Source organism: Cetorhinus maximus, unplaced genomic scaffold, assembly GCF_964194155.1.
Source record: "Cetorhinus maximus unplaced genomic scaffold, sCetMax3.hap1.1 HAP1_SCAFFOLD_196, whole genome shotgun sequence".
NCBI classification, from domain to species: domain Eukaryota; kingdom Metazoa; phylum Chordata; class Chondrichthyes; order Lamniformes; family Cetorhinidae; genus Cetorhinus; species Cetorhinus maximus.
The window spans coordinates 619,680-636,722 of record NW_027596175.1 but is presented as its reverse complement, the minus strand read 5'-3'; the positions used below and the strand labels follow the sequence as shown (position 1 = coordinate 636,722).

At 44.4% G+C, this 17,043-nt stretch overlaps 1 protein-coding gene across 5 annotated transcripts in view; it reads left to right on the top strand.

The window, feature by feature from the left end:
* Positions 1-17,043, top strand: part of mkxa (mohawk homeobox a) — a 75,310-nt gene that overhangs the window by 52,911 nt on the left and 5,356 nt on the right. The window contains exon 6 of one of the 5 annotated variants that reach the window (XR_013574242.1): positions 4,316-4,429. The exons of the other annotated variants lie outside the window; for them this stretch is intronic. The gene's annotated coding sequence lies outside the window, so the exon portion shown is untranslated. The remainder of the gene's footprint in view (positions 1-4,315; positions 4,430-17,043) is intronic. 5 annotated transcript variants of the gene reach the window in all.

The following is a 17,043-nucleotide window of genomic DNA, read 5'->3' as shown; positions in this document are numbered from 1 at the left end:
TGGCCCATCCCCAGTTGCCCTTGAGAAGGTGGCGGTGAGCTGCCTTCTTGAACTGCTGCATTCCATATTGTGTAGGTACACCCACAGTGCTGTTAGGGAGGGAGTTCCAGGATTTTGACCCAGTGACAGTGAAGAAATAGTGATGTAATTCCAAGTCAGGATGGTGAGTGGCTTGGAGGGGAACTTGTAGATGGCGGTGTTCCCATGTGTTTGCTGCCCTTGTCCTCCTAGGCAAAAGAGGTCAGAGGGTTGTAAGGTTCTGTCGAAGGAGTATTGGTGAGATGCTGCAGTGCATCTTGTGGATCGTACACACTGCTGCCACTGTGTGTCAGGATTGAATGTTTGAGGTGACAGATGTGGTGCCAATCAAGCGGGCTGCTTTGTCCTAGATAACGTCGAGCTTCTTGAGTGTAGTTGGAGCTGCACTCATCCAGGCAAGTGGAGAGTATTCCATCACACTCCTGGCTTGTGCTTCAACACATAGCTACCCTGCCATCTTTATTTTGTTTCATTTAGCTGGTTAGGTTTCAAGTTAAACATTTGACCTTGGTGCATTCAGACAAAGTTGCGCCTTTGTGCTGCTTCATGCATCTGCTAAACTAACTTTATACAACTAAGAACACTCAACAGACGAAGGATAAATCTGAGATTGTTATAACCTAGCTACGCACTGCTCTGAAAAACTGAGCTCTCAGAGGGAGAGGGTTTTTAAAAAATATTTTCCCACCACACTTATAAAGAGAAGTCACAATCTCACTCATTCTGTCATGGCCATTAGGAATTACAATTTCTTTTTGCACTTCTTATTTGATCAGAAGAATTATTTAGAATCATTATAACTATGCAGGGGAGGTAGCAACAAGTCATTCAAGAAATTACCACTAAAGGCCAGGAAGCGCTGCTTTGGTATTCTAACTTCCAGGATTTCTACATCTCCACAGGAGGGCAGGGTTTATGTGAACAATTAAAATGTCTTGTAGTATGAAATTTGCTTCTGCTGCAGTTACTACATAGTGCACATCATCAGATCCTATATAACTGGTGACTACCTATTCAACACAAAGAGAAACGGGATCTAACCAGATTTTGGTTAGAAGTCCAGATTTCAGAGCAGGGTATAGCTCAGTTCCTAACCTGCATGACCAATGGTGGAAACTACCTCTTTTAGAGAAAGTAACATCAGGGAAGAATCTTTATCGCTTGAAGTAAATGTGGAGAAACTTTATTTGGGGATCCCTTTAATCTTCCATTCAGTGGCTCACTACCTGGACTCAGGCTTCCCAGTGTGCCTCCACAAAGTCTTGAAGCAGAGGCATCTATTTATTTCTCCATTCCATGTTCTGATACCATGGAATGCTGAGCTCAGTATTCTGAATTTCACTATAGGTGGACATTACCATCAGAACGACCACAATTTGCGCTTTTTCAACAAGATCTACCATTTTCAGTTGCTTACTCAGGATATTTTCATACGCCATATCACTCACCTAATTTACAGCTGTACAAGGATGTAACTATTTCACTCTTCTGTTTAATCCACCCCTTGCTTCCTTGAAGATTTAACAGCTCAGCTTGTTAACAGTTGCAGTCGGCAGATTTTCAGGTATTCAGTTTTCCTGAACTTCGCTGCACTCACTTAATCCAGGCATGTCCCTATTATTCAGAAGATGTGAATGTGCCAAAGTAGAATATGGGATTATGAAAAGTAGTGAATTTGAGATCTTGATCAGGCCACCAATGTGCAATGTCAAGTCGATGCCTCAGTGAAACCAAAAGAAAAATGAAGGAAGTAAACCTGGCCTGCTTTTCTGTAAATCTTGGTGAACAGATACAAACTAGGCAGAGACATCAAACCAATGTTTTTGCCTATACTAGTAGTTGGTAAATAGTGTGCAATCCATGTGGATCTAGAACGTTTGGTGTGGACAAAACAAAATAAGAAATGAAGAACAAAAGTAACTTTTGAGATACCTGATAGGGATTCTCCTGAAGCCTTAATTTATCCCCTGTGTTATCAGGATTTTTATTTATAACCAAGCTTTGATTTTGGGATTTTGGTAAATTGAGGCCACACCTGCACCTCTTTCTGACAATGACACTGAAGCAACCAGAAATAATAAAGCAAATTGTTAGGGGAAACAAAAACTGAACTGCAACAGTAGAATACTAATCGGCAAAACCAATTAATGCATGGAGTAGAAAACAGTAACAGGTACATTAAACCAATGAAAACGTGAAACAGAAAATCATCAAAAGTGTTCTCCCATTTAGAAATGTACTTCAACCTCATAAAAGAAATTCCAAAAGCCTACTTTCTGTTTTAGAAGCAAGGTGCTAGTACAACTGCATCCAGTTTTTTATGGATAAGGCTTTAGGTGTGATTGGAGCCTGACCAGAAGATATAAATTTTGGTAGTGGACAGTTTATAATTCACTTCAAATATGAAAATGAATTGGCACATGATAATGACTTGGACTCATTGGGGAGAACTTTGACCTTGCCTCACCGCCCACTACCCCCAAAAAAAGCCAGGTTTGGGTCATGTGGTAGGTCAAAATGCTACATTTGAGGGAGATGATGGCATAGTGGTATTGTTGCTGGACTAGTAAACCAGAAACCCAGGGTAATGCTCTGGGGACCCGAGTTTGAATCCTGCCACGACAGATGGTAGAGTTTGAATTCAATAAAAATCTGGAATGAAAAGTCTAATGGTGACCATGAAACCATTGTTGATTGTTGTAAAAACTAATGTCCTTTAGGAAAGGGAATCTGCTGTCCTTACCTGGTCTGGCCTACATATGACTCCTGACCCACAGCAATGTGGTTGACTCTTAAATGCCCTCTGAACTAGGGCAACTAGGGATGGGTAATAAATACTGGCCTGGCCATGCTGCCCACATCCCACATAGGAATAAAAAAACATACATCACAATCAACCCTCCTCCAACCAACTCACTTCCAGTTTTATCAGAGGCAGGCTAGGAGTTGGGTAACTGACCCTCTCCCAGGAGGTGTATTGGGAGTGAGGTTGCTGGTCCCATATGCATGCACCATTTTAAATATAACTCCAGACTGCCAGGCTTCCTGAGCTTTGGGAAGTGTGGCAGTTGCGGGGAGGCAAGGACTGTAGGATCCAAGAAGTAAGGACCTTCTAAATTACTGCTAGATCCAGCATATCTGCTCCATCAACAAACCCACCACCTCCATCATTGGACACCCTCCTCAATCATTCTGATCACTCCACTCCACCAATACCTCTCACCTCCCTGCAGAGGTCTTGAATCGCCCCCATAAAAAAGGCTTTCGATTCTCCACCTGCCCAACACCCCCGCCTAGGCTCCCACCACAATTGGGTGGTTAGACTCCTCCCCCCTCAACCCGGTTAGAGCTCAGATATACTTAGACCTGTGACCTCTTCTCCAGCATTGTCTGCCCACCTGGAAGCCAAGCCTGTACACACTCGCTGTGGGGTTAAGATTCCACAGTGTGAGGAGAAACCCCAGCCTTCAGGCTCATGCCCCCTAACATCTCCTCCACTCCTTTGGGTTACAAAGTTGAAATTCCCCAACTAGTTACTCCAAAATTACCTATCCATTCCTTTTAAGTCAGCTTATAAATAATTATGTATGTATTACACAGTTTTACATCCAAATTTTAATTTGCCTCTCACTCAGTCACTAAAGCTAAATGACTAAGACAACTACATTGACTGTATTCACCAAGTGATTTTGCTGGAGTAACTGTGTATCTATTGTCAGATTAGTAATAGGGTAAGACAGCTCCAAAGTTGAGGACGTTATTTGAATGATTATCTACCATTGCATCGTAAGATAACTTCAGTTAATTTTTGCATGAGTAAACTGTTCTCCTTAAATGCAACCATGAATTACCTTCTCTGATCCCTTCTCCAAGGTATATCAGAGACCTTGCAGCCCTCTTTCACCTTGTACCTCCACTAGGAGGTTTCAGTCTGTATGGAGTTCTTGGATACTTGATCCTTCTTCTCTACTTTCCAAATGATGTGGTAGGCAACAAACACTTGGACTAAGAAATGGAAGATAAGTGATGGAAAGGGAGTTAATACCAGGTCAAAACTGTGATATAACACCTAGGTCTTCTCCTTTGGTGTATTCTCCTCTGCTGACCAGGATGCACCTCATGGGAATTCTGTCACCAAATATTGTGGGCCCTCTCTTTACTGGATACATAATATTCCTCTGACAGCTTTACTGTTAACTTGTTCGTTTAAACATACTCCCGGTGAGGTTCATGTTCTTTGATCTCACTTGCGTTTTTCTTACACACCTTTCCTCAGCCTCGCTTTGTCAGAGTCAAAATATAGATGCCTGGCAACATCACCTTTTATCTCCTACTACTGGAGAGAGCAATTCCTCTCACACAGTCCTGACATAATACGACACCTGTAAAGGTAAGAGTCAAACTTCAACTTTTGCAACTTGCCATTGCAGACAAAACCATTTGCTCGTTAACAAACTCATGGCAAATAGAATTTATTGCAGATCATCGGGCCCCTGCATTTATGCAGTTTAAACATCTTTTTATGTCTTTGTTAACAATTTTAACAATATTAAAGCCTTGCTAGATTTTTTCTCATACTAAATTTGTTCGGTTAAGGGTAATTATCAGCCCCTTCCAGTCAGATATACCTCTGTGCTAAAGGATCAGATGTGTGAAATTAATGTGCTGTCATACCTGAGGCATTGATCTGAGACTGGTAGCTCCACATTGCTCCCTGGTCAGATACACAGAGCTCGTCATGGGTGTTTTTAAAAAATTCATTCTGGTGATGTGGACATTCCTGGCCAGATTGGCTAATATGATTCATCCCTAGTTGCCCTGGGAAAGTGATGGTGGACCTACTTCATGTTTGATCCATCAGAGGGCAGTTAAAAGTCAACCATTCCGGAGCCACAAATAGGCCAGGCCAGGTACAGGCAGCAGCTTTCCATCCCTAAGGGACATTGGTGAACCAGTTGAATTTGCATGACAATCTGACAGCTTCATTGTCACTTTTACTGATGTCAGCTTTTTATTTCCATATGTTCTAATACTGAATTCAAATTCTCCACTATGTCATGGTGGGATTTTAACCCACTTTTTCTGGATTATTTGACCAGGTTCTCTGGATCACCAGTCCACTAATTTAGCCACTGTACCCTCAAGTACCAACTCATATCAAAATGTCAAATTGGCTGTCCCATCAGCTCCTCACTAACACAAAAATGTTAAAAATAAAGTTCGAAAAGACTACTCGGAAAACTGTTAAAATTTGCTTTAGTATGGTTGCAGATATATTGCTCATCCACATCCCAGATTGTTCAGGGATGATGTATTTTGGCTAAAAGGTTAGGCTGGAGAGCTGGGATTGTTCACCTTAGAACAAAAGAGAATGACGGGAGCTTTGATAGAGGTGTACAAGATTATGACAGACTTTGATAAAGTAGGCAAAGAAAAGCTGTTTCCATTAGCTGATTGCACAGGGACTATGGGACACAGATTTAAGGTTTTGGGCAAGAGATGCAAGGGGGATGTGAGGAAGACATTTTTTTTACATCAAATGGTAATGATCTAGAACTCGCTGCCTACGACAGTAGTGGAGGTGGAGATCAATAATTTCAAAAGGAAAATGGATGGACACTTGAGGGAAATAAGCTTGGAGGGTTACAGGGTTAGTACAGAGAATTGAGAATGACTGGATTGCTCTCCAGAGAGCCTGCATGGATCCAATGACCTCCTCCTCTGCTTGTAATAACTCTGTGACTTTATGACTCTATTCAAATCAGTCTGGGAGATGTGGTCTAATAATAAAATATATATGCAGGGAAATTATTCCCTTCTGGACTTTCCTAAGGGGAAAATATTACCTTAGGCTTTCTTTTTCCTGCAATTATCTGTAGTTCTACCTTAAAATGAAGCTCTAAGATCACAGAACTTGTCAAGAACTAAGCTTCTTAGAACAAGTATTTAGACATGTGGAGGGTTAAGATAGAGTTGGATATTTCTCAGCATTTTTTAAAATGGAAAACTGAAGCTCTTTTGTTGAGGAGCTGTATGAATTTCATGGAATCCTGTACTGGAGAATTCCATTGCATTCTCCAGTTTTTTTCAGCCAAATCACGCATTAATGTATATTCTATGTTAGGAATTCCCCTACTCGGCACTTTAGCATCTTTTCCCCTATTTGCTAAGTTTCCTCATTTTCATACTATTTGGCAATCATCCATGTCAGTGAAAGTCAAAGAACCATTCAGAGGAAAAGAATAAAGTCCAATATTTCTGATTAATCTTACAGGGCTGTATTATTATACTTGGCTCATCAAAGCCACAAATATGCATTCTTCAGGTGTAAAAGACAAAGAGAAGCCCTTCACTTCTAATTGCCATTGCTAAAGGAACCTCATGTGCTAAAAAAAAAGTTCCCAAAATGTTTTTGCCTTTTTCTAATTTCTACAAGGTTTCACACTGTTGCTGTCAGCCTTTGTTATATTTAACGATTGAATATTCATTTCTGCCACATTCTGAGAAGATATTGTAAATTTGGCATACTAAACTTAAATTGAATTTAAAGCTCTATCATAGTTAATAATAAAGGTTATAATTTTACATGCCAGTTAAATAAAACTTAACAGTTAAAAAAGACATAGCTTAACTGAAGACATAGGTTAACTGAAATGGACAGCTTACTACTGTTAAAAGATGAAACAATTAAGCAACTTTAACTTAGCTTCCTTTATCTTGGCGGATTTGTTGCAGGACTGAATAAAACATTTTACTTATCCTTTTTAAAATTGTAATTTTGCTGACAAACATAATCTCCTCAGGAGTAGCCTATTTATAACAGCTGTTCTCTGCACTGGGCAAGATGTTTAATTATTGATTCGCACTGTTAATTATTTATTAAAGAATTATTTTGGTCTTAACTGGAACTTCCTAAAGTTCTATTGTGCTATTAAATTTGATGATACATAATAGGGTCTTGTTAACACCAATTTTTATAACCAAGCAAAATGGAAACCACAGCTTTACCTGGATTCTGCAACAATGGGCGGAATCTAATCCAGCCTGTTGCAGCGGGAAACATGGCGGCGGAGCCCACTCCATTGCAGGAGAGGCTGTGTGTCAGTCTCTGGCAGTAGGAAAACCTCCTGCGATTAAGTCAGAGGTAGGAAGGGGCCGATACAAAAAACCCGCCCACTTGCATCAGGATGTCACTTAGGCTCATTGATGAGCCAATTGACAGCATTTATCCCTGAGCCCAGCAGAATTTAGTGGTGGTTTAGGGATTAAGTGGGAGTCACACAGTTCCCTCAAAGACCAGCCAGCATATCCTCATGGGTTTACCAGCGGCCTACTGGAGGGGGAAGGTATGTGGGGGGAGGGGCTGGTGTCCTTCGTTGTCAGGCACTCTGTGTCTGATCAAGGGACCTAACATCAGGAAGGAGGGGGAGGGGAATGCTCAAGGCCATAATTCTGCCCTTCACTTCAACCCCCCTACAACCCCTCTCCTGCCCTCACTCACCTGAGTCCAGGGGTCCATCGACAATTTCTGATTATGTCCCTGGAGCACTACCAGCAGCAGCCACCTCTCCGGGTGGCACTGCAGGCAATGGAGGACTGCCAGCCTCTGATTAGCTGGCAGCTCTTCACAGGCAGCATTTCCACCACTGGGATCCTAAATCCTGGGGAGCGCCCAATGCTGGCCAATTAAGTGCCTGATAGGTACTTAATTTGGTCCGGCACCCACACCCATCACCCCCAGAAGTGACGCAGGTTTACCAACTGGTGGGCGGGACCCACGTTAGGAACATTAAATCCAGCCCCATTAGAAGGCCAAAAAGAAAATCAGGTAGAAAATGCTGGAAAAACTCAGCAGGTGTGACAGCATCTATGGAGAAAGAAACAGAGCTAACGTTTCGAGTCTGTATGACTCTTCTTCAGAGCTAAAGAGGAGTAGAAATGTGATTAAATGTATACGGTTTAAGGGGGGTGGAGCAGGTGAGGCTGGATAGAAGGTCAACGATAGGTGGGGGCTAAGGAGAGATTGGCAAAGATGTCATGGCAAACATGAGGAGGGAAATGGAAAGCAATGAAGGTGAATGAAGAAAATAAGGTAGACTTTCCCAATCCTCACCTGTGGCAAGTTACTTCACAAGGCATGACTGTGTTTCAGAAAATCACAAGCAGTGGGCCCACAGAGAATCTTATATATATATGTGTATATATGTATATATTTATATATATGGTGTGTAATATAAATATGTATATCTTTAAAATGCCTACCGATAAAGCAACTTTTAAAATAATAGAAAGCAGAAAATCCTGCCTAGCTGTCAACCACTGTCACATCTGGGTTTTGTGTCTCCAGCATTCAGTGAAAGGGAATGTTTGTAAAATGAGTTGATGTCAGATGACTAACATCTCCAGTTGTGTTATTTTTGGCATCCTGCCCATTTCTGAAATATGTAAATGTAATGTAAGGATGATGCACCTTTGAAACTCAGTTATAGTTTACTCCTATGTTGTAACTGAAAGTGTAGCTGAGCATCAGCTCTCCAGTACCATTTCTAGAGTGGGTTCGTTCAATGATAATCACATCTCAATTTAGGACTGAGCAGAAACCTTTGATCATATATCTGTCTGGAGTTAATTATTGTGTTATGTTGACTCAGGCAGTGTTTGGCTTTCATACCTAAAAAAAAAATATCTTTTCAAAATTGGCTATCAATTAAATGGAGATGAAAGTGGATGTTTGGAAAATGAGTCTGCACCAGATGACCAATATGACCAACATCCACATTTGTTTGCTGGTAATTCGCCTATTTCTGAAACATCCATCTAACACAAAGAAGATGTGTCCTTTGAAATACTGACACAGTTGTGTTCAGCATCGTTTGACAGCCTCTGTGCACAAGGCAACCCTTCACCATACTATTCTTCCTGAACATAGTCTGGATCTAAACTGTGAATCACTCTTAACAACCAGTGCTACATTCTACCTGTTGATAATTCATTTGCCTTGAATGAATTATCAAGTTATGTTGATTTAGATAGCCATGGTTGGCTTTCTTTTAAAATGAAATGAAAAAAAAATCTATTAATTAAAAGTAGGTCCTGGAAACATTGTAAAGTACCAGAAATAGCTCATCCTGTTATATTCACACACTGTTCAATTATGAAAAATGTAAACTATCAAAGAGCACTTCTTTTAACTAGATAACCCGCCTATAATACCATTATAAACCTTGGAACACTTCTATGGTAAGAATGTAGAATATGTTTAAAATAGTTGTTAATAACGTTAGCTGAAGTTAGGTCAGTTCAAAATGTTTCCATGTACAATATACTTGGCTGCTGTTGTGTGTGCATGAGATATAGATTAAAGTAGACACAGTTAGAAAAAGTTCAGTGGACCCAGCTGTGGAGAACTGAGGCAGACTGGAAAACGTTTGGCTGATGCCAGTGCTGTCTGATCGGACTAAACAGATAATGACTTTAAAATTGCTATAACCTGGTTTCAATTATGTAGACTAGGTTTCATGATGCTCTTAGAACACTGGTTTTAAAAATGCTGAAAATAGAGCACAAGGGAACAAAGGTGTGGAATTAATGTTTGCAATATATTTTTACAATTACCAATAAAATATTATCAGTTTAAAATTGTTAGCAAGGGGATGTAAGGTATTTAAGCATGCTAATATTAAAAGGCCTATTTCTAGGTTTAACATATTCTTAAAAAGACTACCAGTGAATAACTTGGTGAAGTAACAAATCCACTTGACTTTTGATATAAATTACACAACTAATAGATCACAATGTGGTTAGTGGCTTGCAACTGTGTTCTTTCACATCTGGGTTTGAATTCAGTCCAGACCATTCTCCTCTCTCTGGGGACTGTTAACTTAAATGAAAAAGGAGCCATAACTTAATTTTCAGAGCGCCCAAATTTACATCACAAGATGGCCCATAATTTGACACCAATAAGGATTAAATTGCCACTCTCGCTCAGTGCAATTGCAGGGGAGGTAGCTGGGTGAGAACTGGAAGTCGCACACTGGTGTAGTTGAAAGCTTATCCTGAGATGAGAATTAATTCATAGTGTTGTGGCAGTATAGAAGGAGATTCCCTGTATCTGACTTGTGCTACACCAGGAATAAGAGTGCTTGATGCTGATAGAGGAAGTAAAAAAGTGAAACTTATTTCAATGCATCAAGAATCCTCTCTCTTATCTTGTTAAACATAAAATCCACAAACAACAAAAGCTCAGAAATACACCTATTATTGGTGGTTCTACTGCAGCATTGTCACATTGTGCTCTAGGATGCAATTTAAGTTCAGTATATATTAGCATTTGAAATTTGATCCAGCCCAATAGTGCAATAGGTCATTTTTGCACTATGGACACAATGATCGTGTGACTTCCATAAGATTTCCCATGACATTGCTCATGGTGAGGTAGATAGTATGCTATTTTTCAAGGATAGAAACCATGTACAAGGCAAACACAATGTATTATTCTTCTTCTAAAGTACCTCTTTAAGGCTGCAAAGTCTATTCAATATGTAGACACTGGGCAAGTTTATTCAAGGGTCAATTAAGAAATTCTAGATGCAGTATGTTGTATTCCTGCTGGTTTTCTATATAGATTCCAAATGCTACTTCTCATCCCCTTTATTTAAACATTTTTTAACGATGTTGCAGAAATTTACATGAGACATTGTGATATCTGAAGTACGACAAACAGGAATTATCCACATTTGTTGTGTTTATAATGGTACAGAGCGATTATATAGATTGATCAACAAACTATGAACAGTAATTCTTTTTCACCTGGGACAGTAAAGTTCCCTGTAGCAGTCTACAAATGTCTTTTCAAACTGATTTGAATTTTTAAGGAATTTAGGTCAAAGAATGAAATACAACTGTAGGAGAGTGAACCTGTTAAATCTATCTACAAAAATGTTTGTTATTTTCTCAACTGATGGTTAAAAAAGCTCTGGATAAATCTGTACAAACATTTGTTCTAAATTGTTACACTACATTTGACCTACAATGATCCAAATATTTCACCACTGTAAGTGCAGACATGACACTTCTTGACCTTCTGAGAAGGAATAGTTTAGCAATCGAAAAGAGCTAATTCAAATCCAGCTGTTCCAGACTCCCTCTGGTTCTCTAATATCGTCAGGTCATAAGATTAGGTTTCAGCCTCTAAGCAGTAGGATAATCAGAGCCTCTTTTATCATTACAATATAATAACTGCATAACTCAATAAACAAGGAACATTGAGCATTTCCTTTCTGAAATTGCATTATCCTTTGCCGAAGCGACTGTGAGCCCATCCAAATCAAGTCACCTAAAACAAATTTAGAATGCAACCTGAAACCATTGTGGCTATGCACAAGTTGCAGTAAAACATTCAATTATATAACAATAGTCGCTGAAGATTAAAACGTGTGAAGTAGATTTTAGGAAGTTCCTATTCACTCGAACCAACCATCCAAGAATTTTTCAAACTCAACTTTTAGTATTATTAATGCATTAGAATGCAATGCTTCAAAGGGTGGTGGAAGTAGATTCAGCAGTGTCTTTGGATAAATATTTGATGAAGTGCTGTGTAGCATGGAATAAAATGGATATTGGCAGCAAGGATACAAAGTTGGCTGAGTGACAAAAAACAGTAGTGGGAATGGTTGTTTCTCAGACTGGAGAAAGATATACAGTGGGGTTCCCCAGGTTTTATTATTAGGGCCACGGTTCTTCTTGATATATGTTTATGACTTAGGGCAGAATTTTTCGCTCGGCATGCGGGCACACGCCTAACCCGCTCAAGCGTGAAATAGCACGTGATGACGTCAGGCAAGCATCCTGACATCAACGCGCACTATTTTTTTATTCATTCATGGGATGTGGACATCACTGGTTAGTCCAGCATTTATTACCCATCTCTAATTGCCCTTGTTCAGAGGGCAGTTAAGAGTCAACCACATTGCTGTGGGTCTGGAGTCACATGTAGGCCAGACCAGATAAGGACAGCTGACTTCCTTCCCTAAAGGACATTAGTGAACCAGATGGGTTTTTACAACAATTGACAATGGTTTCATGGGGCAGAATTTTCTGCCTGTCAGGTGGGTCTGTGCGGGAGCGCACGGACCCGATTGCCGCCCGCGATCGGTTCTGCGCTACCATTTTGGGTGGGCGGGCCAATTAAGGCCCGTCCAGCGTAAATCATGGCTCCCGAGGACAGCGGGAGTGGGCGGGTGGCGGCGGCAGGACTGCAATGACCACTGGGTCCAATGGCAACCCGGCGGCCTGTTTTAAAAAGCTGCTGCAGCCTTTCATGGCCAGTGGAAGGGCTCCCCAGAGCGCTGCTGGTGAGCAGGCCAGGCAGGAGGGTAGGGCAGGGGGGCACGGTGCCCCTCGTTTTTCTGACGATTGCCCTGCTGCCCTCCTCGAGGAGGTGGCAGTGCGGCAGGAGGTCCTGGTACCCCAGGACGGGAGGAGCAGCCCCCCTACATGACCAAACGTGCCTGGGAGGAGGTGGCAGAGGTGGTGAGCTCCTGCGATGTGGTGAGGCGCATCTGGATCCAGTGTCGCAAGTGCTTCAACGACCTGTTGTGCTTGGGAAGGGTGAGTACCATGTTGGCATTGGTCACTTAACCCAGCAGGTAGGCTTTCCCCCCTGGCTGCCCACCCCCACCACCACAACCCCCCCACCCAACTCTGAGTGCAGTGACTGCATTGAATCATTAACGACCTGTGTCCTTCGCTGGGTGGGCCAGCAGATATTGCCCATGCCGAGGTCACCCTGAGAGGGTGGTGAAGAGATGGGTTCTGCCCCCGCAGCATGTGGTAAACTGAGACCCAATTACTGTTTTGAGGGCAACCTGGAGGAGCTGCACCTAGGCACAGTGCTGGAACTCCAGGACATGTCAAAGTCAGGGTCGTGACATGCTGGGAGGGGAGTTTCAAGGTGGTGTGGCACCGATCGATCTGCTGTCCTCTGTGCTCCACGTGTTTGTGCCTCCTTGCTATGGGAGATTAGACCCTGTGGTCCCAAATGTGGTGTAGGCAGCATTTGGCCAAGGTGGGTGCAGGCGGACAGGCCGAGCATCTTTGTGTGAGTGTTCGGCAGCAGCGGGGTGAGGAGGCACTGGGGCCCTGCCATGTCCCACCCTTGTTGGGGTTGGCCGTCTGCGAAGAGAATCCAGGTACAAGTAGCACTAATCAATGCTCTTCTCTCCATCTCAGGAGAAGAATGCACATAATGCCACCGAGCGGATGAGGACTGGCGGAGGGATGGCACAGTTAGTGATTCTCAGCCGCTCCAAGCAGGAGACCCTAGATCTGGAGAGGTGCCATGCGCCCGGTCCACTGGTGTCGGTGAGGCTGGGGTGCCATGGGCAGGTATGTTTGCCCAGCAGTGAGGTCACCATTGTTCTCCCAACAGCCATGGCAGTGCTGAATGTTCAGTGATTGAAGTTTGCAACATGGCTTGACCATTACTTCTGGAAGGATGAGCGCATAATGATCCGGGGGACAGGGATGCACATTGACATTGTCTCCACGTTAAATGATCCAATGTCCTTGTTCTTCCTTTCAGCATCAGCGGAGCAGGGCCAGGAGGAGGAGCAGCAGAGGCCCCCCTCTCACACCTGAGGGCCCTGAAGTCTCACCAACGTCACACCATCTCTGCCAGGCAGGCACCAACGCTGATACTAGCACCTCGGTGGGAATTAGAACATCGACTAGTGTCCCGGGGCACAGCGGTGAGGGCACTTCACAGTCGCTGGAGGAGCTGGCAGAGACAGAGCGTGCTCATGGCGCCAACACTTGGAGGGCTGCAGGGGACCAGGCACATGCTCAGTCGGTGCCTGATGATGTGCCTCTGGAGTCGTCCGCCACGCAGCAAACACAGGAAATGCGGCAGAGTGTGCGGGAGCATCTGGGGGAGACACATGAGGCTATGCTTGGCTTGGTGTCCGCGGTGGAGGAGTCTACGCAGATGATCGCCAAAGCAATGAGCCACATGTCCGAGCGCCACGCGTCCTCCATAGAGAGAGTGGTGACTCTCGTGGAGAGGCTCCTCCAGGAGACCAATCAGGGCTTCCTGCGGATGCGCTCGGACTGCAAACCCTCACATCGGCATTGACCTCAGCTGGTCAGTGCCAGTGTGGGAGATGGTCTGGACACCAAGTTTCCCAGCTCGGTGCCCATCCATCCACGGTGAGCAGGGAGGTCTGAAGCGACCTCATGTCAGCGCAGCAGCTGCCTGTCATCTCTGCGGGTAACTCTCAGGTTGCTCCAAATGAGGGCGGCAGCCCCTCTGCCAGTGACTGCTGCATCCGATGAGACTGCGATGACTGGGGAGATGCCAGCTCTGGAACCAGCCGCTCCCTCCCAGGTGGGGCCAGCACAGGCTCCACGGGCCAGAGGACGGCCGCCAAGATCATCGAGGCCAACAGAATGGTAGAGTCAGCAGGCTGTCTCAGAGGCCACTCCCAGCAAGGGGGCAGCAGCAAGACGTAGCACCCAGAAATGTAAACATAAGGCACTTTAGGCACACCACGGGTTTATCACTGGTGCTTTTGTGTTGGCCCGCAATGAGGTCTTTATGAGTTTGTGTGATGTTGAACACCTTTGTCTTTTTGTTTTCTTAAGTTCCTTTTGTTATACCATTAAATTCAGACATGTCACCATGGCTGAGGGTGCCCCTTTCCTTCTGCAGGTGGATGGTTACCAATAATGTTATGAGTGATTTGTGGGACATTCAGCTTTATTAACTAGTTAATGTCCCTTAGTTAATGTTCCTATCCAGGCAGATTTTGCACTCAGGTATCGAGTATGGAGCCTGCAGCCCAGGCTTGTCCTGGAGGTACATCTGTGGTGTGCTAGCCGAAGGTTCATTCGATTAAAGCCTCCCGGGTGCCCCTGCCTCCCTGGAGTATGCCTGGGTCAGCGTCTACCCCCTCAGCATTTCCCTGTGTGTGCTCATCCTCGGACTCACTGCTGGACTCATCGTGTGCAGCCGCAGCCACTGCATCTACATCTCCTTCGTCCACAGCGTCCCCGCTTTCCAGTGCAAGATTGTAGAGAGTGCAGCATGCAACCACTATCAGCGACATAGGATCTCGGGGGTACTGGAGTGCGCCCCCTGAGCGGTTCAGGCATTGGAAGCGCATTTTGAGAAGACCAATGGCTCTCTCCACCACAGCCCTTGTGGAGGTGTGGCTCTTATTGTACCATTGCTCAGCTTCCGTCCTTGGATGGCGGAGAGGGGTCATGAGCCACCTTCTGAGGGGATTGCCCTTGTCACCCAGCAGCCATCCATGCAGCTGGGCTGGAGCACTGAAGAGCCTCGGCACCTGGGAGTGTCTGAGGATGTAGGCGTTGTGGGAGCTGCCTGGGTACTTTGCACAGACTTGTAGAATCAGCATCCTGTGATCACACACTATCTGCACGTTCATGGAGTGGAAGCCCTTCCTGTTGGCGAAGGCACCGGGCTCACCTGCTGGCACCTTGAAGGCCACATGTGTACAGTCTATAGCATCCTGGACGCGGGGGAAGCCAACAATGGCCGCAAAGCCTCTGGCTCGCTGTGTCTGGCTTGCCTGGTCCCAATGGTAGAGGATGAAGGTCAATGCATGCCTGAACAGAGCATCTGTAACCTGCTTGACACAAGTGTGGACAGCTGATTGGGAGACACCGCAAAGATCACCCACCGAGCCCTGGAAGGAGCCAGAGACATAGAAGTTGAGGGCAGCTGTGACAAATAGAGCCACTGGCATGGGGTGTCCACCCACACAGTTAGGGGAGATCTCAGGGCCAATCATCTGACAGATATAGTTGACTGTGTCTCCCTTGAGAGATGGACCCTCCTTTGGCACTGCACCTCAGACATATTGAGGTAGCTGCTTTGCCGCCTGTATACCCTGGCAGCAGGATAGTGGCATCTTCTGCGGCCCCTTCCACCTTGGACAACCTCTTGGCCCTGTACCCATTGTGCCTGCGCCTGTCCTCCCAAAGGTGGCTCCCCTAGAGGCTGAATGTGCACTCCTAGCCTCCTCCCCCTTCTAGCCCTCCCTCCTCAGATGAGGTGCCTCCAGTGGGGAGTTCAACTCCCATTCCCAGGCCAAGGGAAGGCTTCCTGAAACCTGCAGGCCCAAAAAAGAATCCTCACTGCAGAGTGCTGACCTGAAGGTTGTGAGTCAAATCCAAGCAGCTGGTGTGCGTTTTGAAGTATTGGAGCTCACACAGGCAGGTATCAGTAACTTTGAAAAATCAATGTTTGACAGAGCACACTTGCGACCCCACTGACCCCTCATCCCGCCCGTGGATGAGGCTTATACAAATGCATCCTACCCACCTGCCCAGTGGGCTGACCTGAAGATCGCACGGGTGCCGAAAAATCGTTAATTGGTGCCTCAAGAGCCTTAAATGGCCTGTTAATTAACGGCGGGCACGCATCAGATATCATCGCACGCCCACCCAATGAAATTTCGCGATGGTGCACAGTGACGCCGGGACACTCGCCCGACAACAGGAAAATTCTGCCCATGGTCATCATTAGACTTTTATTTTCAGTTTTTTATTGAATTCAAATTCCACCATCTGCCGTGACAGGATTTGAACCCAGATCCCCAGAGCATTTTCCTGGGTCTCTGGATTATTAGTCTAGTGACAACACCATGATGCCATTGCCTCCCCTATTTTAGGTTGGTGGGAGCGCACGAGAGTCGGAAGCACGTCCGCCGACAATTAAGAGGCCTGTTAAGGCCATTAAAGTAGTAATTAACTGAGATTTTTTGTTGCCTGTCTAGCATTACGGTTGGTGGGCGGATGAATCGGCCAGGCAGCCTTTGCACTTTTCAGGAAACGGCAGATGAGTTTTCCGATATTAATTTTTAAAAATAAAAATATTTGGACAGAATTTTCATCATCCATGTGTTCCAGATTCTGACGCTTGGTCATTTTTCCCTGTTTTTGAAATCTTTATTCTTTTGCATTTAAACTCTTCACAGAGGC